Source organism: Elephantulus edwardii, unplaced genomic scaffold, assembly GCF_000299155.1.
Source record: "Elephantulus edwardii isolate Elephantulus edwardi_28Jun2011 unplaced genomic scaffold, EleEdw1.0 scaffold00037, whole genome shotgun sequence".
NCBI classification, from domain to species: domain Eukaryota; kingdom Metazoa; phylum Chordata; class Mammalia; order Macroscelidea; family Macroscelididae; genus Elephantulus; species Elephantulus edwardii.
Window position 1 is genome coordinate 4,603,421 of NW_006399787.1, and position 27,967 is coordinate 4,631,387.

General features: G+C 39.0%; 1 protein-coding gene across 4 annotated transcripts in view; it reads right to left on the reverse strand.

Moving 5' to 3' along the window:
- The window catches only part of NRXN3 (neurexin 3), a 2,203,380-nt gene that overhangs the window by 857,513 nt on the left and 1,317,900 nt on the right, over positions 1-27,967 (reverse strand). The gene's annotated exons all lie outside the window — the stretch shown is intronic.

Genomic DNA, 27,967 nt, shown 5'->3' on the forward strand with positions numbered 1-27,967 from the left:
GTTTTTCTCCAAGGAAGCCTAGAAAGAGAAATCACAGACAGGGGGATTTGTGCTTTAGATGGTCATTACCCATAGCAGGTGGTGGAAATGCCAACAGTAAAAACTGCACTTTGGCAACAGAAACCACAGCCTGAATACAATGATGCTCACAGGAGCTCTCTCTGTTTTCCTGGCTGTGCAGACACATTTTTAACAACCAAATCGTGACGGACAAATTATTGTGCTTGTTCTCATTGCTGTAGATTCCTGAACATACACAGGAAGTTTCCTTTCAAGCCAAGATTGGAGAAAGTAAAACTAGGAGGAAGAAAAAGGAAAATTCCCATAATAATAGCTACTAACAAAAAATTTAAAAAAATACCACAAAACCTTTCCAAATCCAATTTCAAGTGTTTTAATTCCTTAATGCTCAGAGCAACATCAGGGAAAATGATGCTGCCAGTGTAATAACAAGGCAGGAAGAATCTTGGCTACAGATCCCTAACAGTCGTCTATTGAGTTTTGGCTTATATGGATACAATTGATAACACTCTTATGTTTTCAGGATTTTAATGGCTTTGAAATAATCATGGCAAAGATTCTGAAGGATACTTCTAGAAAAGCTATTGGAATTTAGCTGTTTAATAATTAGCTGCACAAAAAACTATATAATAATAGTAAAAATGTACATTGTTGTTGTTGTTATGAGCCATCAAGATGGCTGTGACTCATAGTGACCCTAATCACAATAGCTCTGGACTCTGCCCTGTCCTGAACCAATCTCATCATCTCTGACACACCTGACCCCATTGTCACAGTCATTGCATTAATCCATCTCATTTAGGTTCTTCCTTTCTTCCACTCTTCCTCCACTTTTCCAAGCGTGATGTTCTTCTTCAAGAACTGGTCCCTCCTGCCAATATGCCCAAAGTATGTGAGACAGAGCCTCAGAATCCTTGTCTGGTTTCATTCTCTCCAAGACAGACCTGTTTGTTCTCTTGGCAGTCCACAATATGTCCAACATCCAGCACCACAACTCCAAGGCATTTATTCTTCCTTTGTCGTCTTTAGGAATTTTCCAGCTCTCTGATACATAAGAAATTGTGAAGATCATGGCAATAAAAGACTGTCGATCACTATGGTAAAATAGCTAAAAGGGTATTCTTTTTTAAAAAAAAAATATTTTTATAGGGGAAATCTTGAACGTAGTGCCCCCTACCACAAATTATGTAGTTGAGTTTCCCACATTTGGGGAAAAAGCAGGGGTCAGCACATCCGGAGTGCAATGGATAAGCCTTGCCCTGGGAACACCACCTCCGTGATCATGCTATCTCCCCTGTCAGGTAAGTATAAGAGGGTAATCTTTGAAATCCGATGAAACTAGACTGAAACATCAACTTTTGCTTAGCATCTTGTTTAACTCCCGACGAACCACTCAACCTTTGGGACCTCCTGTTTCCTCATAAAGAATTTGGAATAATAATAGCACTAATTTTACTGTGTATCAGATTTACCTACATAATGTGGACAAAGTATTGTGTTCAGTGTCTGGCAAATAGTGGCATCTTAAAACTTGGACGATCTAAAGTTTCTTTCTCCTCATATTAGAGAAATAGTAACTTATATATCTTTAATATATATTATATATCTATAATATCTTTATAATAAAAAAGAAATTTAATATCAGGAACTTATGATGGACCAGTCACTCCTCCAAGTTCAGTGTGTATTAGCTTATTAATCACAATCATATTGACTTCCCATTTTTACAGTTGAAAAACTGAGGCACAAAGAGGTTACATGAGTAGGTCAAGGTTGAGCAACAATAAGTTGTAGATCCATGGTATAAATTTAGAATATTTTGTCCTAAAAAATCTTACTCATAATCACTAGACAAGTGGGGACTAATGAAAGCATATCTAAAGAAAGGAAAATATAATTCTTGCTAGAACTAGAGTAGAAACATGTTTTTATTCATTTTACTACAGACATATCAAGAAAGGGCAAGAAGAAAAATTGGCTAAATGACAGATGCTCAACTGAGGGGGGGTGAAAGTAAATGAAAGTTTAAAGATCCTTATGTTTCTCCATGGTAGCTCGTCTTTCCTAGTCCAATAAGGACAGAAATTCTACCAAGCAAACCTTGAGATTTCCTATATCGTCAGACTGGCTCAGTGATAATATTCTGGGCTAACTAAGTAATTAAAAACAATTCACTTAGGAAAGTTGCAAAAGAAGAGTCTTCCTCTAAATTTTCTTTGTTGAGTAAATAGCAGAATTGCAGACATAAAACAGTTACAGCTTGCTTGGCTCAACAATCAACACTCTTGGCACCAGCAATGAGGAAAACACAAGACAAATGACATTAGGTAAATCTGTTGTCAGGGACCTTTCCAGAGTACTAAGAAGCAACAATGCCATTCTAGAGAGTAAGGTGTTCTTGATCCAGTCCATGGTCTTTGCAATTTCTTGCTATGCAAAGACAGCTGGACAAAAAATTAAGGATGACAGAAGAATAATTGATGCCTTTGAGATGTAGTGCTAGTTAAGAGTCTTGAACATACCAGGAACCATCAAGAAAACATATCGGTCTGTCTTGGAGAGGGTGAAACCAACTTTCTCCTTGGAGGCTAGGATTTTCAAGCTCTGTCTTACATACTTTGAACATGTGATCAGGATGGACCAATTTTTGAGAAGGATATCATGCTAGGAAGGGTGGAGGGACAGCACAGGAAAGGAAGACTCTAGATGAGATGGACTGATACGGTAACTAGGGTGATGGGAGTAGGTGTGTCAGAGTCAGTGAGACAGAATAGGGCAGGCTCCAGAGCTGTTGTACATAGGGTCACTATGAGTTGCAGGTGACTCAACAGTACATCATAACAACAACATTTACAATCCAGAAACTTGACAAGAAATCTCAATGAGACCTTCGGGGAACTTGGGTTTCTTAGAGCATCTGGAAAGGTAGTAGACATTCTTTCCAAAGAGAAAATTAAAACTGTATAAAAGCAAGCTAACTAGGCTTGTATTGAAATAAATTATACTACTCACACTCAGAAGCTCACCTTAGATGAAAAAGTGGACTAGACACTGAGATTCTCATTCACGCTCAAAAACTTACCCAGAACACACAGTGTGGTTCTTTCCTCCAGTATATACAGATTTTATTTTGTTACCTTGTTAACTTAGTCCCATTTTTTTAAAATGTTTCTTATGTACCAGCCACTTTGTCAGTGTAAGATATCCCACGAGGAATCATATGGATTTTGTACCCATCCAAGTGAAACAAGCATATTCTCTTTGTTAAAGATGCATGCTGAATCTTGCTACTTGCTTTCAAAATAATATCTTTAAGAACAGCTATTGTAGCATAAAATAATCCTGCAAGAATTTGACATGGAATGTTGGACTGAGGAAATTGATTAAGAAGGCGACCCAAAGGACATAACCCTTAAGTAATATGCAAAGAGAAAGCACTGTCAACCTCATCAACACAAGCAGTGTTAATGGTGACTCACAGGTTAAAGCCAAGCGAGATCACTCACCTTGGTAATCAAAAGCAGATTATTACTGATCCTTTCATAATTAGTACTTTTTCTTATCATCTATCAAGTTAAATATATTTGAAAGAGTCACAAAGGATTTTTTTGTCCTGTAAGAATAATTTTTCCCTTAATTGTTCTGTATTGTAGACTAACAATTATGCTCAAACTTGAGAATATGACCTATCTTCATTATTGTTATGTGCTGATGAGTCACTTGTGACTTATAGTGACCTTGTGTAAAATAGCTCTGAACCCTGCTCTATCCTGAGCCAACCTCACTGTCTCTGACACACCTATCCTCATTACCCCAGTCACTGAGTCATCCAGGGTCTTCCTCTCCTGAGCTGTTCCTCGACTCTTCCAAGCATGATGTCATGTTCCAAGGACTGGCACCTCCTTGTAATATGCCCATAGTATGTCAGATGAAGCTTCAAAATCCTTGACTCCAAGGAGCAGCCTGGTTTCAGCTCTCTAGGATGAACCTGTTTGTTCTCTTAGCAGACCATAATATATTCTGTACTCTTCTCCAGCACCACAACTCAAATACATTAATTCTTCTATCATCCTTAGTCATTGACCAGCTCTCAGATGCATAGCAAGTAATTGCAAAGATCATGCCTGGATCAGGTACACTTTAGTCCCCAGACATGTTAGTCTCTATCAATGACATCATTGTTCTTCAGTTCTCTGCAGAGTTCCCTGAAAGTAGATTTTGGCAATGCAGTTAATCTTTTGATTTCCTGGCTGCTGGTACCAAGAGTGTTGATTGTGGAACCAAACAAGCTGAAGCTGTTAACAATCTCCCTCTCTCTTCCATCTTTCATTATGGTGCCTATTGGCTCAGTGTTGAGAAACTTTGTTTTCTTGATGTTGAGCTTCAGTCCATATTGAAGGGTGTGGTCCTTAACCCCTTGCAGCAAATGCTCCAGGTTCTCAATTGAGTCAAACAAGGTTGTGTCATCTGCATAAAGCAGGCTGTTGAGCAGTTCTTCCAATCCTGATGCCACGTTCCTTGTCCTAGAGTACAGCCTCTTTGATGTTCTGTTCTTTATATAGATTGAAAAAATATGGAGACAGAATGCATCCTTGTACCAGTATTCATACATTTATGTGTATATCTCTATCTCCATCCATCTCACTGGAACTTAGAATTAGTTCTTGTTATGTACTGTCTAGTTGTCGATGACTCATAGCAACCCTATGAACAAAACATCTGAATTTTACCCTAGTCTGTGCCATCCTCAGTGTCTCTGCCTCTGCAACAACCTCATTATTACAGTTGCTGTGTCAATCCTTTTTATTGAGTGTCTTCCTCTCTTTCACTTACCCTTCACATTTACCAACATATTGGTTTTTCCCCCAAGAACTGAACCTTCCTGACAACATGCTCAAAGTATATGAGACAAAGTTTCCCCATCCTTGCCTCTAAGGAACAGCCTGGTTACAATTCCTCTAAGACTGACTTGCTTGTTCTTTTTGCGGTCCCGGGGATAAATACTCTCCTCCAGCATCACAACTCAAAGACCTCGGCTCTTCTTCAGTGATTATTATTCATTATTCAACTTTAAGATGCAGAGGAATTCATGATGATTTGTTTTATAAGACACAATGTATGGGAATGATCATATGAAGCACAATATAAATGAAGGATTGTATGGAACACAATATATATGAATGAAACACAATATAAATTAATTTTGTATGCAAACCAATATAATAAATTAATATAATTTTAAAAATAAAAATAAAGGCTAAAACATGCATTTTTATTATTATTATTTTAATTTTAAAAGATGCACAGGAAGCAATTAGAAGGGATAGAAGTTCGTAAGACTAACATTTATTCTTTTATTAACTCCAAGACTCTCTGATACACCTTCAATGGGCATTTTCCACATGCCAGACCCTCTCTAAGGCACTGTGGATCAATGATGACCAGTACAGGAATGGCCGTCTGTATCCTAGTGCTTATGTGAAATGAGGACTGAGGTAAGCAAGTAGTAAGTAAATAAGACTGTGATATGTACTGTCTAGAAACAAGGCAGACTAATAGGATAGAAAGTGACTGGTCAGTTGGGAGAGTATTTCATACAGAGTAGGAGGGAAAGAATCTCTTTAAAAGGTGATATTTGAATGTACCATAATTTTTCAATCCATTCATTTGTGGTTGGACATTTGCGCTATTTCCATGTTCAAACGAATGGATTGAGAAATTATAATACACTCACATAATGGAATACTATACAGCATGTGGGAGCAATGATTTTGTAAATTGTTACCTAACTTGGGAGGGACTGGAGAGCATTATGCTGAGTGAACTAACTCACACCCACAAGGATAAATATTATATAAAACCATTATTGTAGAATGAGTATAAGCATCCTGGAGGGATGGGAGAGGGTAGAAACAGAGGGATGAGATGTGCAGGGAGGAAAGGGAAATTAATCGTGGGGTTATACAATTTGATGGGTGGAGGAGTAAGGAAAATTGAAAGAATTTGTTCTTAAAAACAACATATTCAAATTTTGTAAATAAACTAGTAGAAAAAAAGGTGAAGTTTGAATAATGACCCGAACGGCATAAATGTTAACAAGGAATGAGGATCTCTGCCACTAAGATCAAAACAACCATGGCCTTAGAGAATGTATCACCTCTTTATCATATCATGCCAGGGGAGCTGTGGCGGCTTAGTGGTAAGCAGTTGTGCTTCCAACCCAATGGCTCATGGTTTGAATCCACCAGCTGCTCCATGGAAGAAGGATGAGCAATCTCCTCCTGTGTGATTTACCACCTCTGAAAACTTGCTGAAGGGTTAGCTAGGAGTTTGTTCCAGCTCAACTGCACATAAAAACAACAATAAACCATGTTACATTTATGGCAGCTTCTCTGGTAATTACCCGGCTACATATCATAGACAAAAGGAAATGCACTTTTGATCCCCTTTCTGAAGAAACAGGTCATTTGCCACCCTGCTTTTGATGAAAATTGCTGAACAGAACCTTAAAAGGAACTCAGAGGCTTCTAATTAGCAATTCATTATCTAAAAACTTTTGTAAAAATCATCCTATGTTGTAGGTGGGGATGCAAATTGGTCTAAACTTCTTGGCAGAAAATCAGGTAAAATGTGAAAACTCTTAAAAATATGCATACTCATACACTGGCAAGTCGACTTCTAGAAATATGTTCCAAGGAAGTAATTATAAGTGTTTTGCATGGTTTTTTGTTACAAATATATTGTAGCACTGCTTTCAGTAACAACAACAAAAAAGATCAGAAAATAACAAAAAATGTTCAATAAAAGTGAGTTGATCAAGTAAATAATGCTACTTCACATAATGAATTTAAGTACTTTAAAGTGTGACCACAGGAAGGATTGATTCATCGAACTGTCAGCTGCTATTGTTACTGACTATAGAAAAGGATGTTTTAGATGAATATTAACTGATTTAGAAAAACATTGTTGGTTCACATTAAGATACAAAAAATTTTTTTCTTGGTTCCAAGATCTTTGGTAAATATTTGAATATCCCCCATGGGAAACATTTCTTCAGGTGAGCACTTGAATCCAAGAAAAAAAAATACGAAATTGGGTCACTGGTGCCCTTGTCTCAGGCTCTGATAAAAAATAAACAAAGATAGGTAAGATTTCAATGGATAAGTTCTGATTCTTAAGTCCTACCTAATGTATTTACCTTTATAAATCTAGGAGCTGTCCAAAATGAGATTAATGTGCATCATCTATTATTTTTTCCGTCATAACCTATAGTCTCCCTATCCTTCACCTAGGAAGTAACTTTCACTTCCAGAATCATTTAAATTCTTTTTTGAGGTATAGGTTCTAATTCTTACAGAACTTCTCAGTCTAAGCCAAATAATATCCTTGGGTGGCTACAAGTGTAGACGCTCTCTCTAGAAAAACAGTTCTATCCATTTCACTTCCAAGTAGGGAGCTATCATTTCTCTGCCTCTTCTGCACATCTTTTGGACAAGCTATTGAATGGCACGATTTTCTCCATTATTTAACACTAGACTATTAAGATTACTAGCTCACAAGGTAATTAAGATTAAATGTGTTAATGTTTCAAAAACTCACAAAGCAGTGATTCCTAAGTGTTTTTTAAATTAAGTTTTAAATATTTATTCTGTAAAATCTCTGCAATCCCTAGGCAATGCCAATGATTTAATGAGCTCTGCTGTTCACCAGGATGTTGGAGGTTCAAGTCCCTCCAAAGATACCCCAGGGAAAAAAAGGGGGGAGGGAAAGAACAGAATAAACACTTGTAGAAATTAGCCACAGCACACCCTATGCAGCTCGATTCCATGCTGACACACGTGAGGTCGCCATGAGTTGAACTTGACGCCATAGCAACTGGTCGTACAATTTCTCAATGACCTAAAAATAGCACCATCACAATTGAATTATTTCCCAAGAAACAGAATTTCTCTATTTCCTCCCTTGCTGTTTTAAGAGCCTCTTCTGTCCTTGTTCCTTCTATTTAAATCACAATATCAAATATAAAAACTCAACTCATTGCTCTTGAGTCAGGATCATCTGGTAGCTGACCCTCCATTGGGTTTCTGAGGCTGCAAATGACATGTGAGGAGGTCAATGATTGCCTTTCTCCCACCTCTGCTGGTGAATTCAAACCACCCGAGAATTCCAACCTTGTAGCAACATGACTCCTTACATGTAGCTGCACATGTCAACCCACTTGTAAACCTCTCCTGCTACGTTCTACAACAATTTTTTGAAATTTGACCTATTCTGAGTAAGATATTTAATGACAGATTGAGGCAGAGGGAACGAGTCAAGGAAGTAAAAAGGACAAACTTGAATAACAATAATCTTTTTTGTGATGATCCATTACTCTCTCTCTCTCCTCATGGTATCTGCTATAAACTTTTCTGAGAAGACTATCCTTGAACCGACTGTTAATAGAGTCTCATTTTCTTTGGCAATGTTTGCTGTTCTTTCTTTAGAGTCTTTTGTCTTCAAGCTCATCCTCATTGCCACTGAGTTGATGCTGACTCATAATAGACTAGCACAGGGTGTCCAGGCTGTAAATCTTCCCAAAAGAAAACTACTTATCTTTATCCCAACAAACAACTGGTGGACTTGAACCGCCACAGGAGCTTGACCTTTTTTTATTAGCAGCATAACAGGAAACAGACTACAATACAAGATCATTTATGTGTATTTTTGGTTTTCTCTACAACCTCTAATAGTATTTCTCAAAGAGAAATCAGTGGACAGGCTGTATCAGACTCACTGTGAACAAAGTTTAAAAGGCAGATTCCTGAGCTCCATACCAGGTCAGCTGGGTGGAAATTGAAAGCTCAGGATCTTGCATGTGTAAAAGAACTGCAGGAGAAAGTGATGTTGAGTATCTATTAAGAGCCACAGCCCATCAAATCCAGTAGCTGGGGAAGCACACAGAGAGGGAACTTCTAAAGAATTTCTTAGTGGTTTTGGCAGGTGAAATACCTGCTGAACTCAAAGGACTGTGAGCTTGCTTCATCAGAAACAGGAAGACCAGGAAGCAACTGTGATGTGATGCTGTGTGATATGACATCCCCACTGGAAACTACAAGACTGCAAATAGACAGTACGTGCAATCCAACTTGGTAAATACAGGGACTTAATATTGTTTTCCACTAATAAATGAATACATTTAACAGTGGTAATGAATGAGTTGGCTTTACATTAAACTTGTAGATATTGCGTTCTTTTCTAATTAGATTAAGAAATTACTAATTATGCCTAAAATCTCTATGTTTGTCTATTAAAACAAATTGAAAGTCAAATGTTTTTCAATTATTAAACACAAAGCAAAGGGGGGAATAGGAGGAAAAGATTAAACACACACACACACACACACACAAACTGACACACACAAACCTCTGTTACATGGAAGTGGCTACAACTCAGAAAGCAATATCCGGATATTATCAACAACAACTTCTATTGAGAAGGGTCTGGATAGTTATCACAAGAAAGGATAACAGTGAACATTAGTAGGATGTGGACCGTCTTGTGGTGAAGTTCTAAACACTTGTCTATTTTAGCTCTTATATTCCTCACCTGTGAACTCAAATGCAAGTTTGTGGTCATGGACTCAGTTCTGTCTCATAAGGGACCTTCCATTGGGTTTCTGAGGCAGTAACTTTGAATGAGAAGTGACTGTCACTCTTTCTCCCACAGAGTCGCTGATTAATTCAAACCACAGAAGAAATTCTCAGTCTTTTAGTTAGCAATTGTTGCACTGTTACAGACTAATCCACTAGAGCTCTAATTTTCCATGGAGAGCCAGGAAGGAAGAAAGGAAGAAAGGAAAAAGAAAGGGAAGAAAGGAAGAAGCCTTCCCATTTTCATGTAGCCAATAAGTAGTAGAGGTAGAACTTGAACCCATGTTGTATGGTTTTAAATCTCTATAATTTAGTGATTAGCTTCCTCTTAGAATTCCTTTCTAGGAATTGGAGATGTAATTCCTGCCTCATAGGGTCTTTCAGCATTCATGCAAGTCTTGTAAATTAATATCTGGCATATGGTAAGCACCAGCACCATATCTTCTGCTGTTATTATTATTAATTGTTTAATGAGAATATGATTATAATTTTTGTAATATTACATGTTATATTTCTTTCTTGATAGTCTTATATTACTGGGAAATCACGTAAGAAATACAGTGAGAAAAGAATGTAAGTAAGTGTTTTCTGAACAGAGTGGAATGTTCTTCAAAGTGCATTATACAATATCTCATTGATCAAAAGCATCTGGATAGCTTGTTAAAAATAAGAGATGCCAGGTGTATTACCAGAAACCTACTGTACCATACCTCCACATTTGTATATTTCAACTCAACTCACTGGGTCAGGTCAGGCAAGAGAGCTCTGCCAGTGGATTCAAATGACCAGAAAGGTATGGACTTTGGTACAGTTTCCTACAGATAATGCCATCAAAGCTTTGATTTATGTATTTAGGTAGAACCACAAGTGGTTCTTTTGAACTGTAAAGTTTGCGGTTCCTAAACAAAGAGGCAAAACTATATGTATAAATATTGACTATAAGTTCTAGATCAGAGAATCTGTGTATCTCTCTGCACCAAGTTAAACATCTCAAAGACATACAATGATAGTCTTTCCAGGAGGTGGTATTTTTTAATTTCTGTCATAAAATTAAGTGATTTCTGACTTGATAAAGTTAGCACTTGTAATTAAATAATTTCCATACCATTATGTTCTATTAAGACTAGCGTAATCGAAGCAATAAAAATACAGTAATAATGGTGATAGATGATGATGGCTAAGGATGGGTAATGATAATTATGAGGTGCTCAATATTTTACATCAAAATTATACAGTTCCAATCTTCAATAACTTGGTTCTAAACTCTGGTGACAAGGGTGACTAACAGACTTGAAAACAGCAATGAAGGAGTAAGTTTATTTGAGTCATTCTACTAATTTCCTAGGCTAGAGGCAGGGATGGTCAAAAACATACTGTGAGCATGTTGTCAAGAGGTGTTAGTCCTTAAAACAATAGATGAGACTAAGAAAAGTAGAGGATCAGCACAAGAGAGAAAGACCCTCAACAAGACAGAGTAGCCCAGCAACTTGCAGCAAAGACTTGAGCTAGGCTGACATTTTGAGCATGGAGAAAGATGGGTGAAGGTTTTAGTCTCTTGTTCAGAATGCCATTACGAGGCATAGTTGTCTTGACAGCACCTAACAACACTTTCTACTATATTCTTGTATAACTCTATTTGTCTTTGCATGTATTTCTGTGATAAGTTTCTTTAATTTAAAACTTAGAGCTTCAACACACAGCAAATCCATGCTGATGCAGAGTGACTGTGTAGGACAGAGTAGAAGTGCCCATAATGTTTCCAAATGTCTAAATCTTAGTAGAAACTGACTACTTTCCCCTTGGAGTAGTTTGTAGGGATGAACCACTGACCTTCCTATCATGGGTGCTAGATGCTGGCATGTTGGCTCTGACTCATAATAGTTACCCTATGCATGACAGAATGAAGCATTACCAGACCTTGTTGACACCCTTACTATATCTGTTGTGTTTAATAAATTGTTACAGGTACTGGGTTAATTCATCTTGTTGAAGATATCACATATTTTTTTCTGAACTTCTACTTTCTTTATCAGACTTGATATCTTTCTCCAGTAACTGGTCCCTCCTGATAGCAAACCCAAAGTATGTGACATCAAGAATTCTGCATATATTTCTTCAAAGATCATTTTGTTTGTTCTTTTGGCAATTCATGATATAATTAATACTCTTCATCAAAATCACAACTCATATTAATTTTTTAGTTTTTTGTTATTATCCAACTTTTACACGTATAGGAGACCAATGAAAATTCCAGGGTTTGAGTCATCCATCCCTTAGTCCTTTAAGTGCTATCCTTGCTCTACTGACCTTCCAATTACCAGTCTTTAACTACTGCACCACCATAGCATCAAAGTACAAGTAAATAAAATTAAGAAGCCTGGAAAATGGGCTGAATGGAGCATCTTAAAAGCAAATATGGTATAAAATTATAGTCCCTATGACAGGGATCCAGTATGCCATGTCATGATGGATGGAGAGGAGATTGAAACTCAACAACTTAATTTTGCTTGGATCCACAATTAATACCCTTGGTACAAGCAACCAAGAAATAAGGAAATGCATTACAATGGGAAAATCTGAAGTTAGGGACCTTTCCAAATTATTGAGGAGTAATGATGTCAGTTTGAGGACTAAGGTGCATCTGATTCAGGTCGTGGTCTTTCTGATTACTAGCTATGCATCCAAGACCTGGACAGTGAATAAGGATGACATAAAAAGAACTGATGCCTTTGAGTTGTGGTATTGGAGAGGAACACTGAACGTTCTACGGACGGCCAAGAAAATGAAGAGATATGTCTTAGGGTCCAGCCAGAGTGCTCTTTGGAGGCAAGAATTATGAGGCTTCACTTCACATACTTTGGACATGTTGCTAGGAGGTGCTATTCCTTGGAGAAGGACATGATGTTGGGAAAGGTAGAGGGTCAGTTAAGGAGAGGAAGACCTTCAACTAGCTGGAATGACAAAGTGTCTGCTTCAATGGGCTCTTGTGTGTCCAGAAGTGTGAGGGTGGTGCAGAACAGGACTGGTTTCAGATCTCTTGTTCCGAGGGTCATACTTGACTTGATGGCACTAACAACAACAACAACAACAATGACAGGGATACTTTATTTAGTCAAGTATAATAAGTCAGATAAGGGTTTCTGTGTTTGATCCTTAGTCAATAAACATTATGTACAGTTACTACCCATTTGCCAGTGAGGGAAAAGTGTGTGAAATCTGTGCAAAGCTGAACACGTTTCAGTGGAGCTTCCAGACTAAGAAAGATTAGGAAGAAAAGTCTGACAATCTACTTCTAAAAATTGCCAATGAAAACTCTGTGGACAATCATCTGATCTACAACTGGCCATAGTGATGGCTATTAGGGGGGACAGTATTTCTTTCTGTCAAGCAGTAGGTCACCATGACTTGAGCACCCACTTCATAGGCAGCAATTAATAATGTACTTCAACCTTATACCATGGACCAAGCAATTTTATCTTGGTGGAAGTGTAGCAAGGGGTACTCATTAGAGGGAAAGATGGTAAAACTTTGTCAACACACTACACGTATATTGGCAGGAAGGGCCAATAATTGGAAAAAAGACAGCATGATGGGAAAGTAGAAGAAGGTCAGTAGATGAGAGGAAGGTCCTCAAACAATGAGCTTGATCATGATAGAAATTGTGATGATGGCGCAGGATAGAACAAAGCTCAGATCTGCTCTTCCTACAGTTGTTAAGAGTCACAGTCGACTTGGTGGCCTCTAACAGCAACAACAGCATTCCAACCACCCAAACACATGAATGGAATGCCAAAGTAAAAGAACCTTCCAACCTTTCAAGCATCAAAGGAACCGTCGCTGATAATGTCTCCATTTCCTAAACATTTGCTAAACACGAAGAGAAATGTCAGATGGCAATGCTGCTTAGAAAGAAGAATCTAAAACCACCTGCCCAGAGATTGTCAGAAGGAAGCGACTCACAAAATAAAATATGACCATGTGTATGTTTCTGTACCAAGTCTCAGTTGTGTCATATTTTGAGGATGATCCAAAAATCAGTGCTTTTTTAAGGAGACGACTAGAAAAGAATCTGGTCACATGTCCTTCATTTCCTTTCCTGCATATAAACACTTCTACCTGTGCCAGGAGAGGAAAATGGGAGGGCAGCATTGGAGAGTTTCACTTCAAATTCCACTCAACAGCTGTTTGGTTCCCCACTGTGTTCACTGGCAGCCACTAGAGGCAGCTGGCAAGACATGTGTGTGAAAATCTATAGTGGCTGGTGTAAGGTATTTAGACATTTCCTCTCGTAAGGAAAGGGTAAATACCCTTCCTATGAAACTGAGGTTTTTATGCTGGTTTTACGGTGTAGGCAAACATTTCCTTTATCAAAAGTGTCTTAGCTGAATACAATCTATAACATTAAATCGATATTTTGTGTTCTTTTCTTACTTGATCTTTAGAATTTCTCATAAAACCTTTCATTTGGTAGCAACTGCCATATCAATTTATATAAAAAGAGGAATAATAGAATGACCATGAGAAAAAAGTAAAGAGAAAAAGAGAGAGAGAGAGAGCAGGAGAGCAGAGAGGGTAGGATTGCGGGTAGGGCCAGGGAGAGAGAAGAGGTGGAAGGCAAGGAGAGGAAGAAATACAGAGTTACAGAGAAAGCCAAGAAATGGAAAAAGTGTACCTGGTTCTCATATAACAATGCAAGCGTAAGAAATTTTACAAGTGTAACATCATCAATCTTGTCTTGCCTGATCTGACTTCCTCGTAGTGAAAATTTGTCTTGTTTATACTATCTTTTTAATTTATGCAGCAATGCTGCAAATCTCAGTTGTGAATGGGTGTGAGGTTTGAGCACAGACCATGCACAGAAGCCTGGTGGAGTTGACTTCAAGACTGATTGACTGTGGGCATCTTCTCCCACCTTTAATCAAGACACATTTTGAATCCTGGTCCAACTGGATCTAAAATCTACCTCTCTATCACTATAAACTACTATATTCCAAGGTTAATAGAGGATTAGATTCTTCTTGAAAAAGTGCTGACAAAAGAAAAATACCAGTTGACAATTAGCATTGTACTGAAAACATGTGGCCAGGATGCTTGAGAAATCCTAGTGCAGAGTGTCTGGGGACATCCTGCAGCGAACCCGGCACTGAATAGCAGGAACTCTCTTCTCTACTGTTAAAGGCAGACACAGAAGCCATGATCCACTCTCATTCACTAATAAGCACTCAGGCAGCAAGAAAGATCGCACTCCAACACTTAAAACGTTCCAGTAAATGGTGGTGCATTCATATCCCTAAAAGTAATAACATAGGGCTAGAAGCCCTGTCATAGTTAGCTAATAATACTCTAAGAGAAATAGCACAAGGGAGTGGCTTTAACAAGCAGAACTTTATATGCTCACAGCTTAAGAGGCTTGTTGTTGTTAGGTGCCGATGAGTTCAGTAGCACCCATAGCGACCCTGTGAACAAAAGATCTGAACTCTGTTCTATCCTGCGCCAACCTCACACCTGACATACAAGAGCCCATTGCAGTAGTGACGTGTCAATCCACCTGGTTGAATGTCTTCCTCTCCTTCACCAACCCTCTACCCGTTTCGGTATCATATCCTTCTTCAAGGAAACAGCCCTTCCTAGCAACATGCCCAAAGTATGTGAGATGAAGTCTCATCATTCTTGCCTCCAAAGAGTCTAGAAGTCCAACGTCAGGGTACTGTCTCTAGGGAAAGGCTATATTCCTGAGTTTCTTTGTTTTATAGGTTTCCCAGCAGAGGAATCTCCTGGGTTCAAAGGGTATGTCCTATTTCTGCCTCTTGTTTCTTGGTGGTGCTGCAGTCTCCCTTCTGTCACTCTCTCCTCTCCTCCCCGCTCCTCTCTCCACCCCTCCCATGTCCTCTTCTCCTTATTGCCCTCTCTTCTCCTTGCCTCTCCTCTCCTCCTTTTCTTTCCCCTCCCTTCCTTTCCCCTCCCAGCTTGAACTGTATGCCTTTGGAAGTGTAGCTTCTGAGGGTATACATTTCCATCCATGACAACCTCTCTCATGAAAAATGGTTTAGTGTGTAGAATATGATAGTATATTATAGATAGAGAAAAGATATGCACTGTCAATGGTTTTGTCTTACTTGGTCCATGATCAAAACAACCGTGGAATTAGCAGCCAGAAAATCAAAAGGTGTGTTGCACTACGCAATTCTGCAGTCAGGGACTTCTCCAAAGTCCTGAAGAATAAGGTTGTCAGTTTAGAGACAAAGGTACACCTGATCCAGTGATGGCTTTTTCAATTACTTGCTATGCGTCTGAGAGCCAGACGGTGAATAAAAATGACAGAAGAATCAATGCCTTTGCATTTTGGTGCTGGAGAAACCAACAATTATGTCTTGGAGAGAGTGTAGCCTGACTGCTTTTAGAGGGAAGAAAGAGGAAACTTTGTCTCACATAATTTGAGCATGTTGTTGGTAGGGGCCACTCCTTGTAGAAAGACATCGTGCTTAGGAAAGTGGTCAGTGAGAGAGGGGAAGACCCTCAATGAGGTAAATTGACTCAGCAGCCATAACAATGGACTCTAGTGTGGCAGAGATGTAAGGATGGCACAGGACAGGGCAGGGTTCAGATTTGATGTTCAGAGGCTCACTATATACCACACACAACAGCACTTAACAACAACAATAATACAGAATTTGCAGTCAGATGACCCAAGTTTGGAGTCAGCTGACCCAAGTTCAAATTCTAACTCTGGCACTTACTAGCTATATGGCTTTAGGCAAGTCTAAACAGTTTTGACACCTATAAAATGCAGATAATAAAAGTACCTATTTAAACAGGACATTTTAAAGATTAAATTTTCTTTTAATGCATAGGTAAGATATAGTATGGAGTGGCATCCACTTCCTAAATAACATGCCTCTGGAAACTCTATGAACTTTGATAAATGTTGATAGTTGTAGAGGGGCTTCAGGCCTTTTGTTCATAGGGTTGCTATGAGCCATGCTCGACTCGAAGGCAATCAACAACAACAACAACAATGTTAGAATAGGCTCAATGTTAAGTAAAAAGAAAAAAATCACTAATTGTTATGTTGCCAAAAGAAATGCCATTTTGGGTTAAATCGAAACTTGATGTTTTAATATTCTAGGATTTTTTATTGACTTAACTCTTCCCTTAAAATATAGTAGAAACCTTTGGGATGGCTTATATCAAATACTTATTTGTGAATTGGTACCCATAGGCCTTCAATAATTTTTATTAATTTTACCATTAAAAATTATGGCACAAATTCTAAAGAGAGTTAGTGGAGGAAGTGGTCATTAAAAGGTTAATTTCTATCAGTTTCAGAGATTTTACTGTCTTTCAGTGTTTTGAATATGTTAAAAAGATATAAAAGATCATATCCCTAAGAACTAGTCCAGCAGACTGCCCTTGACTTTTAAATACCTTCTAAAAAGAAAATTAGCAACCCCTTTCAACACGTTCCTCCCCTTATCCAGACATTGATATGATGGCTTAGGTCTCAAGCCTTCTGTGCTTCTGTGATACAGGATGCCTTGTGCTGCTGTTCGCCTCTTATGCTGTGGCCATTCTCTCTTGAGTTTAGGAGTCTCTAAGTCCAAACTCCAGGTACTAATATTGTTGTTGTTGTTGTTATGTGCCATTGAGTTGCTTGTGACTCTTAGCGACCCTATGTACAAGAGCCCTAAATGCCGTTCTAGCCTGTGCCAACCCCGCCATCTCAGACACACTCATTCCCACCACTCGACTCACAGAATCGATCCATCTCATTGAGGGTCTTCCTCTCCTACACCGTCCCTGGTACTAATATTACAGAAGGGATTTTATTCCAGGTTCTGAGGAAAAGTCGTTGCCTTAAGCTTCTGCCCCGCAACTGACTTCTAGTGACTGTGTGCCTTTTCTCTTCCATTTGTAGCATGCTGATGACACAGGACAATAATTTCCCAGGAAGAGGGTGAAATATCCTCTAGATGAGGCATGTAAGTGCTGTTATCTTAACCAAAGACCCTTGGGCCTCAAACTACTTTAAAACTAGTTATATAATATATGGAACTGTTTACCTAGGAGGCTGGGCTCTATGAGGAGGAATGTGGCACCAGGTTTGGAAGAATGACTCATCAACGACCTGCATTATGCAGATGACACAACCTTACTTGCTGAAATTGTGGAGAACTTGAAGCATATGCTGCAGAAGGTCAAGGACTATAGCTTTCAATGTGGATTAAAATGCAACATTAGGAAAACAAAGATTCTCACCACTGGGCCAATTGGCAATATCATGATAGACTGTGAAGAGATTGAGATTGTTAAGAGCTTCAGTTTGCTTGGCTCCATAATCAATACTCTTGGTACCAGCAGTTAGGAAATAAAAAGATGAATTACATTGGGAAAATCTGCTGTCAGGGACCTATACAGAGTACTGAAAAGCAATGATGTCAGTATGGAGACTAAGGTGTTGTATCTAATCTGGGCCATGGTCTTCATAATTACTTGCTATGCACCAGAAAGCTGGACAATGAATGGCAAGGGGTGACAGAAGAAGAATTGATGCCTTTGAGTTGTGGTTCTGGAGAAGAGTATTGAATATACTATGGAATGCTAGGAGAACAAACAGATTCATCCTAGAGAGGGTGAAACCAGGCTGCTCCTTGGAGGCTAGGATTCTGAAGCTCCATCTGACATACCATGGGCATGTTTTAAGGTGGGAAAAGTCGTTGGAGAGGAGCTTGATGCTTGGGAGAGTGGAGGGACATCTGAGGAGAGGAAGACCCTGGAAGAGATGGATTAACTCAGTGACTGGGGTAACAGAGGTGGGTGTGTCAGAGACAATAAGATTGGCTCAGGATAGAGCAGGGTTCAGAGTGATTGTGCACAGGTTCACTATGAGTCACGAGTGATGACTTGATGGCACACAGCAACAACAACAATAAAAACTCAAATTCCTGATTTAAATCTTTGTATGAATTTTAGATCCTTGCATGAATTCCAGCATGAACTGAGTGATTACAAGCCAGGTGTTAGAAATAAGAGACAATGTGCAACAGTAAATGAATGGAAGTTCTCTATAAACTTTCATTAAAATCTCAATTAAAATGAAGAAAAATAAAAGATAAAAACCTCTTTCTTCTCTGTGCAAAAGTTTTAATGTTATAACAGTGAAGCTTTAAAGTGCCAGAAATCAATAAGATTGTCTTACTTTTCTACTTCTTACAAGTTTTCAGTCTCTGACAGGGTGCAGACTTACCACTTTATATTGCTTTCTATTAGTGGAAACTATATGAGTTTTCCTTTTTTTTTAAATGATTCCACTTTTCATGAGTTTTGGCTTTAGGTGCTTTTACTGTGTTTTTATTTTAGATTTACTGTGTACCTATTACATAGGGCACTCTGGCGGCCCAGTGGTAAGGAGCTGCACTGTTAACCTGAAGACATGTGATTAGAATCCACCAGGTGTCTGTGGGAGAAAGATGGGTACTTTCCTCCTGTGAGACTCACTGCTTCTGAAAACCCACTAGAGGGTAAGGCCTGACTCAACAGTACTCACCAATAACAACAACAACATAAACTTTTTTTAAAAAAATAAGTGCTTTCAGAGTGGAAAAAAAGATGCATAGTATTCTCTCTCAGTAACTGGTATTCCATTATACCTTGGAAAAAGTGCAGAAAGAGAGAGAGAAAGTGCTACTTGCAGGCAAAGATGATGGAGCTTCCTCCCTCATACTTTGCGCATGTTGTTTGTGATCGTATACCATCGATTGAAATCGACTTACATGTGATCATCTAGCAGATTTTCAGAGGAAATAAATTGCACAGAAGGAGATTGCCCATCCTTCTCCTGTAGAGCAGCTAGTGGATTCAAATTTTGTGCCTTTGGGATTTCAGTGGAGCTTCTTACCATTAGGGCAACTGAGTGCCTGGGCATGTTGCTAAGAGAGACTATTCCTTAGACAGGGACATCTTACTTGGAAGGGTGGAGGGTTAGTGAAAAAGAGGGAGACTCCAATGAGAAGGATTGACACAGTAACAGCAGCAATGGGCTAGAGAATGTCAGAAATAAGGATGGCATAGGGTGGTTGCTATGAGTCATATTCGACTCTTGGCATCTGACAAGCACAACACAGCCTAATTGACAAACTTGACTTACATGTTTCTGACTGGTACAAATCAGTGAGTGCAATATAAATTTGATCCAAATCCATGTGCTCAGCCTGAGACATTCATTGTCCTAAGAAGAAATGCCCATAAAGAAAACATAAACCCGTTAGTATGGTTTAACCTCAAGGACAGAAGGCTGGAGGAGAAGAATCTTCTGTAATACCCATTTCAAAAAGAAGTATTACTGCTTGAAAGATAGTTACCATATGTTCTTTCTGTCCCCTGAGGATAAACACAAGAAAGACAGAAACAAAAAACCCAACAAACCAAAACCAAAATGCTACAGAAAAAAAAATCAGCTTAAATGAGAGCAGTAGGGATTTTGGATAATGATTTAAAAAGAACTCCTGAGTAACAAGTACCATTGAGTATCAGAACAGGTTACCAAGAGACAGTGTGAAATCTCTCTCTCAAAGAGTGTTAGTTGTGTGTACACGATTTTCCAATTTGTTTCACCACCTGCTTTTCTATTTGTACTAATGAAGAAAGAACAAGAATAAGCTAACCCATTCTTTGCCAGAAATAAAACTCTGCAGACAAATGTACGATCATTCTGAAAAACATTTGGGTTTCTGATACTTTATTCCTGGTGATCCCCATGGCTTTCCCTTAGTCTTGGGATGGCTCAGATGGCCTTGGAGTCTAGGTCACTGAGACAGTGATTCTTCCGCGTTGTTGTTAGATGCCATCGAGTGAAGTATGAAGCATAGAGACCCTATAAACGACAGACCTGCATCCTGTCCTGTCCTGTGCCATCCTCATCATCTCTGACACTTCCTTGAGTTCCCTGGTGTTCCAACTTCTCCTCCCTTCCTCCTACCATGAATTTATCATTGCTATGCCAAACTCTCTAAACACGTTTCTCTGCTGACAAATATCATCCAAGTGCAGGGAATCAATCACCATCTTCTGCTAAAAAACTCACAAAGTCACAATGGTAGCAAAATCTCTCTCACAAACTCTGGTCCAGGATCTCCCAGTCACTGATGAATATTGTTAATCTCATCTGGTTAGCTCATAGTTATCAAAGTCTTAAGACTATCATCTTCTAAGGAAAAGGCACTAGATAATGAAGGGATGAATAACACCATATCACTGGAGAAAGGGAAGACGCAGAGAGGTATAGAAGGACTAATGGGAATAAGAACTACTAAAAGGATGTGGAAGAAGTGCAATAGGTAGTAATCAAATCAATGCCATAGAGAAAAATGTGTATGAATAGTTTAATGAAAATAAAACTTTCACTTAAATCACAATTTTAAAAAAATCACCTTGATAACTTTTTTTTATTTCTGTGATGGATTTTATTAAAATAAATAAGTACAAATATAAATACAAATATAAACATAAATATATATATATAAAACCTTGGTCCTTTTCCTTGATTTTTTACATTTTTTAATTGATGGCTTCATTTTTTAAAAATATATTAACTTTGAAAATATAGTCCTTTTGAATTCTACTTCAGTTCTACTCTGGATCTAGGTAGTCCTTACTCCAACACACACACCTTCATCTATCTCCAATCTGTGATCTTTGAATACTGTTCTATAGCTCACATCTATGATCTCTCTTCCACTGCTGCTGTTTTGTTTTAAGTATCCTTTTCTTAGAGCTGCTCCAGTATAAGCATCTCCTAAGCAATCTTTTTGCTTCAAAGTTCTACATTATGCCATTTTACCTTGCAATACTTCCCAACTCAAAGTTTATCTATAGTTCTTAAAAGTATACTGAATAGAGTCACTTTGTACCTGGTATTCAAAGTTTTTCACAAGATAACCCCAGGTTAATTTTCCACAGTTGTTTCCCACTGAAAAGCCTTTTACTTGAGCATAACTAAAGCCCAGCTCACATGCCTCGAAGACTGCTACCTCTGGGACCTTGCTCAAATTCAGTCCTCTATAACTTGTTCATTTGAATCTCACTCATTATTACCCAAAAGCTAGCACACAGTTCAACGTCTTTTGGTCATCCCAGAGAAAAGTGGTTCTCTCCCTCATGTATATTTCTATTTCATGCTTGTTCTATAACACTTGTTGGCGTTAGGTGCAGTCAAGCTGACTGCAACTCATAGTAACCCTATGAACAATACATTGGAACCATCCTCACAATCTCAGCCATGCTCAAGTCCATTGTCACAGACACTATGTCAATCTATCTTATTGTTATATGCTGATAAGTTGCCTGTGACTCATAATGACCCTATGTACAACAGCCCTAAACCCTGCTCTATCCTGTGCCAGTATCACTGTCTCCAATACAACTACCCCCCATTACCCCAGTCACTGAATCAATCCATCTCTTCAAGGGACTCCCTTTCTTCCGCTGTCCCTCCACTCTCCCAAGCATAATGTTCCTCTCCAAGGACTAATCCCTTCTTACAACATGTCAAAATTATGTCAGTTGAAACTTCAGAATCCTTGCCTTCAAAGAGCAGCTTGGTTTCACCCTCTCTAGGATGAACCCATTTGTTCTCCTGGCAGTCCATGGTATATTCAATACTCTTCTCCAGCACCACAACTCAAAGTAATCAATTCTCCTTCTATCATCCCTAGTCATTGTCCCAGCAGTGTTTTATCTGTCTTGGAGAGGGTCATTTTTTTTCCTGACCCTCTTCTTTTCTCAGGATGATGTTATTTTCTAAGGGCTGGCCCCTTTTGGTAACATGCCTAAAGTATGTGGGAGGACGTTTCACCATTCTTACCTCTAAGGAGCACCCTGGTTGCCCTTCCTCCGAGTTTGCTCTTACCGTTTAACACATTTTACTTTAAACTACTTGTTTTCATTTCATGTATCTTTTCAACATAAGACTTTTTTAACTTTCAACTGATGCAAATAATGTGAAAGAATGTGTTCTAAAATATCTTTAAATATTCCCTTAGGAAGTATATGCAAATTAACATTGATTCTAGTTGATTTTTCTCATCTTAGATTTCTGAGCATTGCTTTATGTGTCAAAGAATGATTACAAACAGTGGATTTTCTTGTGTCCTTCTCAAAGGACAATCATTTCGCTAAAAGGTCTAGTTAACACTTAAAAATTAAAAGGAATAATAAGAAGAGAATAAGCCTGTGAGAGAGAGGCAGAGGGAAGGAAGAGATAATGAGGAGGAGGAGGGAAAGCGGGAGAGGGAGTAGGAGGAGAAGGGAGAATGGGAGGGGTCTTATCCGAGGTCTTCCTCACCTACGCTGTCCCTCCACCCTTCCGAGCATGATGTCCTTCTCCAAGGATCCATCCCTCCTGGCCATGTGCCCAATGTATGTCCAAAGGCAGAGCTTCAAAATCCTATTCTCCAAGGAGAAACTTGGTTTCACCCTCTCCAAGGCAGACCTATTTGTTTTCTTGGCAATCCATGGTATGTTCAAAACTTCTCCAGAACCACAACTCAAAGGCATCAATTTTTCTTCGGTTATCCTTAGTTATTGTCCAGCTTTCTGATGCATAGCAAGTAATTAATTGCAAAGACCATGGCCTGTATCAGGCGCACCTTAGTCTCTAGACTGACATCATTGCTTTTCAGTACTCTGGAGAGGTCCCTAACAGCAGATTTCCCCAACACACCTAATCCCATTGCCCCAGTTACTGTGTCAGTCTATCTCATCTGAGATCTTTTACTCCTCTGCTCTCCCTCCACTCTTCTGAGCATGATGTCCTTCTCCAACAATTGATCCCTCCTGGCCATGTGCCCAAAGTATGTTCAAAGGCAGAGCTTCAAAATCCTAGCCTCTAAGGAGAAACTTGGTTTCACTCTCTCAAGAGAGACCAATTTGTTTTCTTGGTATCCACAGTATGTTCAAGACTCGTCTATTTTCTATTTCTCATTTTCCCACTTTACATTTGATGACAGCCAAATCTAGGTGACTTTTGTGCTGTGTAATCACAGCCTCTGGCTAGAGAACTCCTTCCTCAGAAGTTTAGATGGAAAGATGCAAATCTTGTTTTTTTCTAATAAATCAGAGACATGCAGACCTAACAATGAGAATTACCACATAAACATTTGGCCCAGGAAGCAGGAAAATCCATTCTGCAAAAACAATGCACCTGAGCTAGCATTCTCGTCCCAGTAGGAGGATGAGATATATAGAGCAGAGCTGGCCTAAGAGCCTTGAACCTAACTAATCTCAAACCTGATGAGTGAGCCCACTGGAGATTAGAAATATCTCCCAGCCAAGTTTAGCCTACAGTAGCTAATCCACAAGCAATCCAACAGCTATCTACATGAGAAATGAATGATCCTGGTCCTAGACTGAGACCTTGTGGTTATTTGGTGTGTAGGTTGTTGTAAACATAGCTAAATGAATTACTTTTGCAGCATTTCTGATCTAATTTTAATCTTACAAGATAACTCTTTTGCTTACACTATATTTTCCTTTTTTGCATAAACAAGAATAAACAAATCAGACATGTCTATTATACTCAAATCTATACCAGCCAGAGCACATTAAGGCCAGGAATCTATTCACTTATAATATAGGAGTGTCTGTGGGAAAAAAAAATACAAATAAGAAACACAAATGCCAGGCCATCAGGTCATTAATTTCATTCAACTGTCCAAATTTGCTAACACAGTGCTTAAGCTCATCACTCTTCAATCTCTCTTCCTTCACCCTGCTCCCAGGCAGTGTGGCGTTTGCTCAGAAAGTATTCTCCTAGTTTCCAGTCTATTTTTAATGATCTATTTCCTTCTCCTTCAGGGCCATGTTGCCACCTAGTGATCCCTAGAGCACATGAATCTGCTCAAGGAATTTGTAGGGAGATGTGATTGATTATGTCATAGTGTACCGATCGCTCATTCTGCATGGAATCACTGGTCTTGTCATGTGGCCCCTTGAAGATGCAGATGATGCACACGAAGACAGGAAAGCACTAGTAGCACAGTCTCAGAGTCTGTGACGGTTGACGAGGCTCTCCTTCTAAGCTCCTCGGAGTATAGATGAAGGGGGATTAGTCTTATTTCTTTAAAAAGAAATGACTGTTTGCATTTGTTTCCTTCTCTCTACTTGAAGGGAAAAACAGACAATGATGAGAACAGCATAGAAGTTGGAGAAAGAGTGACATTATAACTGGGTTTTATGTATGGTCATGAGTTGGTCAGTGGAAGGAGAGCTAGGTCCCCAAACCTTGGGGACTCATCATTTCTAGTACTGTTGCATAGCTAGCCCCAAGTTTCCCATGCTGCTAAACACTTGGTTACTTCAGAAAGAAGGAAAAGGCAGGAACATGCATTTTTTCCTTTCTTATCTTTTCCCTTCTTTTCTTAAATACCCCTTGTCGTGGAAAGATGGATGGTGGCCATCAGTAAGGATCAGGAAGTGTGCCCCACGTTGTCAGGCATGGTGTGTCACATTTGTCATTCCCAGCGTTCTCTTTCAGCAAGAACTCTTGTCATGGAGTCTGGTTTGACTGCTTAGAAGACAGGGAGCCAGAGGTACCAGAGGTGAGGCACCCTCCTTTATCACTCAGGCAGGAAAAGGGAGAATAAGGGGGCGGGGGAGAAAGAGAGGCAAAAGATGCCATGCAGCACCTATGACTGAGTCTTGATTAATTATCAGTCTTCGCAGTAACAAGAGATGTAGAAAACAGAGCAGAAAGGGGGGGGGAGTAAGAAAGTGACTTTGTAGCCTCCTACACACAAAATAACTGTACCTTAAATTAGAAAAATCAGTTAATCATGTCAGATGTCTTAATGGCAGAATCTGAGAACTGGGGACCTGTAAATAAACAAACAACACAAGACATGCATTTTGTTTTGTTTTTTGTAAGACTAAGGGACTTAATGGTATGGGAGACTGTCTCTGAAAATACAGTGCAGGCTTATGGATACACATTTCATCCATATCCTGTGTAGCATCTTTCCATGCTGATGGGGGGTGGGGTGGAATTGCAATCAGTATATAAAAACACAGGACCCCACAGAGTTTGATAGCTTTTGGGAATGAAATAGTAAGTGGTGCTTTCTTTACTGGGAGTCCTCTCAAGGATATCTTTATCCTTCCTTTACTTTCTCCCATAGCATCAGCTAGCCCTCAAAGTACCCAGACAAAAATACCCTCCAGCTACCGTCTGGGGTGCTAGAAATTCCCAGAAGTAGAATTGCTCCTTTAGGTTAAGGATTCTGGCTGCTGGAGGTGCAGTGCAACACCAAATATGTTCACTTGGAAGTCCCCCAAACAGATTGTGTCAGCTTCACAATTTAGCCCAAAGCTAAGCAGTTTCTAGTTTTTTCTGGGAGAAGGAGAAAAAAAAAACAAAAAAGGGGCTGTGGTTTGGGCTCTTTTACAAGTAATGAAAGTATATGTACATTATCACCTGACATAATCAACAGCAATGCAAATGACACAAAGTGAGAGGAATTCTGGAAACAAATGCAGACACAGGACCCAAGTGTAGTGGAATATCTGGTAAATAAAAAATTCTCAAAATCTGTCTTAAAGGGATCTATGTCTTCAGCAGAAATGCTATGGATCAAAAACTACCCTCTGAAAATTGTGTTAATAACTTTAAACTATAAGCTGTGTCATTTTCTAAGTATTTCAAGAAATTGAAAATTATTTTAAGTTTATCAGTATTTATTCCTACAAATATATTAACAGAGTTGTCTTGTTTGGAATGAATTAATCCTATTTGTGTTAGGGAAAATCCAGGCCTCAGACACATTCAAACAGAGCTTTAACACAAGGATAAGCAAAGAGTTCTACCTGGTGGGTAGGAATGTTAAGATACTCTTGCCAAATGTAAAAAAGAAAGAAAGAAAATCAGATCCACTCTAGAAACTATTTTGCTTTTTCACGTGTCTCACTTTCTCTAAGGACCCCATCCATTCAGTTTCTTTTGTTTTATTCATTTTTTTTGGTATGTATGATTTTTCCACGTAACTTTAGATTGAACCAAGAATTTGTACAGACGTTTCCCCTCACCGATTTATCTTGTTTCATTTACCTGGAACCTCAATTTCACTAGGAAGAGATTTTTTCTCAATAGCTGAAGACAATGCTCAGAGCTTGTGATAATGAACTTCATTGCTGCTGTTTCCACTGAGTTGATCACAATTCACAGCGACCTCATATGGGCAGTGCAGAACTGCTCCATAGGATTTTCCCAGCTGTGGTCTTCAGGGAAGTCAGTTGCCAATTCTGTCTTCCATGATCTTGTTATAATGTTGGATGGAGCCAACTTTTAGGTAAACAGTTTAGCACAAACCACATGTGCTACCTGTGAACCATGGTCAGCACACAGAGAGCTCAGTTGGCCTAATGGACGGAAAGTAATGCTACCAAGCCAAAGGTGGGTGACTTTAATCTGCAGCCCTCGGGCCTGTTTTAATTATTTTTGGGCAAACATTCTTCTATGTCGTATAGCCCTGGTCTGTCCACTTACTCTACAGAGGTAACTCGTGGTTGCTGTGATGCTGAACATTGTGACACTGATGTGTCAAATACGATAATGGCTACCCATGGTGGGCAGTGTTTGGTGGAGCTTCCCAATTAAAACAAGCTTGGAAGCAGGAGTGGAATCCACTTCCGAAACAGCTTGTCTCTAGAAACCCTATGAACCTGGAGGAAGGATGAAAGTTATTCAAGTGTCTAGGCTTTTCTTTCATAGGGTTGCTATGAGTCACCTATGACTTGATGGTACTTAACAACAAACAAATGTTTGCAAAATTAAAGATGAGCAATGACATAAGCCTCCTTAATATGCTTGCAATTATGACTTACACAAAGCTTAATTCAATAGTAATAGCTTAAATTTAAATAAATTAGATTGCACAGCTCTTTTTTGTTTGTTCTTATCTCCTTTTCTCCTTCTTTCAACCATATCTCCCTTCCCTGGCTTGGCTAATACACTACTAAAGGCTGAAATCAATCTCTGCAGCCATTCTCTTGCCTGTCCTATTTAAAACCACAGTCAGATCCAGAGGGTGAAATCCATCTTTCTTTTCCCTTCAGTGTTCCCTTTAATTTATATTCCATTAAACATCACCATTTTTATTTAGAGGCTACAACATATTTGTATTATAACCATTCTTCCAAAAAGTTCAAGTTTTTCCAAGTATATTTACTTCATAAGCCTTCTAAATGGCAAAGCCAAAGGGCACACTTTGCATTGTGGCAAATTTTATACCAGAACAAAAGCAGATCTTTGGATATTCTGCTTCTCT